Here is a 2,910-nt window from a genome sequence, read left to right on the forward strand (position 1 = left end):
CAAAGGAATTATTTTAAATGTTTTCATAATTTTCTACAATTATTGTCAATACAGAAAATTCAATAGAATCTAAAGATAAAATAAAGCCAAATAAGCAAAATTAAAATACATAAAATCAATATAAAAATCAATACTTTAATATTTAGCAAGACTGCTTTCAAAATAAAAATTTTAAAAACCGAACGTACAGAAACAGCAGCCCAAGTGACATATAGGAATAAGTCAAATTAAATATATTCAAGATCTTTATAGATAAAATAATTTTTAAAAAATAACTAGTGCATTTAAAAAAGACCTAATAAATAAATGGAATGATAAACCAGATTAATATACAGGAAGAGTCAATATCAAAAAGATAACAATATATTTTGTGATGAGTTTCAAAAACCTGATAAATACAAATTAGCACAGTAAAGAAACGTAAACGGCACAGAGTCCTCTCCTTTATTCACATATTTATTTATTGTGTTAATTATTTTCCTTTCTGGAGAAATGGCATAACCTTTTGAAATGTCTAGGTTAAGGTTTGTATGACAAGAAATTCTTTAAGTGTAGAGGATCTCTGAAATTATTCAGAAGTTTTTAAAGCATATTTGATAATAATTGCTTAAAGATAAATGTGTAGTTTTATTTAAGTTGGATTCTGGCAAGGAATGCTCTATTCCAAAGTTTAATATTCACTTAGATAAATGTAGTGAAATTAGTAAAAATGTAGGGCATTATAAGCTGGCACATTTTCCATCATAAAAAGTAACCAAACATATATATTGAAAAAGGAAATTTAGTATGGTAATCTTTTTATTACTTATTAGCCTATTCAATGTAATGCATTTTTATTTTTAATTTAACTTAATAAAGAAATCTAGTGTGATTCCTAGGACTGTACTTACAATGATGTAAATTTTCTGCTTTAATGCCTTATTAACTAGTTGGATATTTTAAGCTTCTATTTCTCTTGTTACTAGCACCAATTAAGAGTTGTGAATATAATTTATACATCCTTATTAGCCTTTATATATAATCCACAGCCTGCCCATCCCACAATTCTCAACCTCAGGATTTCTCTGGCTCACCTGCCTGCCATGGCCAACAAGGAAGCAGCCTTTGACAACACAGTAGAAGAACATGTGATCAAGGAGGAGTACAAAATATGGAAAAATAACACCTCTTTTCCTTATGATTTGGTGATGACACAGGCTCTGGAGTGGCTCAGCCTAACTGCACAGTGGCTTCCAGATGTAACTAGACCAGAAGGGAAAGATTTCAGCATTCATCGACTTGTCCTGGGTACACACACATCAGTTGAACAAAACCACCTTGTGCAGCTTCCTAATGATGATGCTCAGCTTGACGCATCACACTACGACAGCTAGAAAGGAGAATGTGGAGGTTGAGGTTGGGTTAGTGGGAAAATTGAAATAGAAATCAACACCAAGCTGAAGAAGTAAACAGGGCCTGATATATTCCCCAATATCCTTGTATCATCACAACAAAGACTCCATCCAGTGATGTTCTTGTTTCTGACTACACAAAACATTCTTGGAAACCAGACCTTCTGAAGACTGCAACCCAGACTTCATCTCCGTGAACATCAGAGGGAAGGCTGTGGGCTTTTAAGGAACCCAAATCTCAGTGGGCACTTACTTATTGCTTCAGATGACCACACTATCTGCCTACGGGACATCAGTGCTGTTTCAAAGGAAGGAAAAGTGTTGGCTGTAAAGATCATCTTTACAGGGCATACAGCAGTATTTGGAGATAGAGATGCTTCCAGTCATCTTTATCATAGTAATATTCCATTTAGATCTTTACTATGGTAAAGATGCTTCCAGGCATCTGTTCCATGAGTCTCTGTTTGGAAGTATTGTTTGAACAAGTATCCCTCTATAATAGATGCCACTAGTCATGCTGTTAGCCCAAACACTGGGTGTTTTCTAAATATTAATGGGTGGACTTGATTCAGAAAACCCAGAGTCTTACATTGAAATTTTCTTCAAGAATTTTCTAGTATTTAAAAAAAAAAAAAAAACACCCAGGTCTAAAGGAGCTATAGAAAGGGAAATATTATTTCCGATTATTTTTCTTCTTATGCTATATCCCCAAGTTTTTCAGGCTCAAGTTGAAAAGAGTGAGTCAATAACTTGTATTTGTTTTTAAAATTGAATTAATCCTTGATAAGAGTGACTATTATTTTAGAAGTTAGTCCTTGACCCCTAGTTTGATGCTATCTCCATTTGGGGTGACCTGTTTCACCAGCCGGCCTGTTACTCTTCATGACTAACTGTGAAAATGCTTAAAATTGAATAAATTGCTTTTTCAATTGATAAAACAAAAACCATATATATGTGTATATATTTATCTATTTATGTGTGTGAGAGAGAGAGTGTGTGTGTGTGTGGTGTGTGTATAACTTATTGAATGTATGTCTGGAAGTTAATGCTGCAGAAGGCCTTCTGTAGTAAGGAAAGTTTCTGAATCATTGTGTATACACTTTGAGAATGTCTGAGAAACATCATCAAAGAAGAACTTTGATGCTTCTGACTTGATGCTGTTTCCAAAAGATTTTTTAAAGTCACACAGCATTGCAATATAATTTAGTGTATTTCTTCCAAAGTTATGACTTCTGAATATTTCAAATTAAATTAGGATGCAAAAAGGTTTTTAAGTCATCCGGCTTATGGTGAGCAAGAAGGAGCCCATTACAGCTCTCCACTTGACACAGCAAATCTTCTGGATCATCAAGCATCCTACATGAAATACTACAATTATATTAAAATATAATGATTCTCAGCTTCATAAATAAGCTTAGAAAACAAATCCCCAAATCCACAGATACCACAAACACTTTAGAGCCTGACTCTCTTTATCCTGTGCAAATGCTATTTCCAAGATGTCTTTGAAAATACCTTA

The 2,910-nt window shown here is 33.5% G+C and overlaps 1 pseudogene; it reads left to right on the plus strand.

The window, feature by feature from the left end:
• The first annotated feature begins 1,082 nt into the window (after positions 1-1,082).
• LOC105539273 lies at positions 1,083-1,872 on the plus strand (annotated as a pseudogene).
• Positions 1,873-2,910: the final 1,038 nt, after the last annotated feature.

The sequence above is a fragment of the Mandrillus leucophaeus genome, unplaced genomic scaffold, assembly GCF_000951045.1.
Source record: "Mandrillus leucophaeus isolate KB7577 unplaced genomic scaffold, Mleu.le_1.0 Scaffold2017, whole genome shotgun sequence".
Lineage (NCBI taxonomy): Eukaryota > Metazoa > Chordata > Mammalia > Primates > Cercopithecidae > Mandrillus > Mandrillus leucophaeus.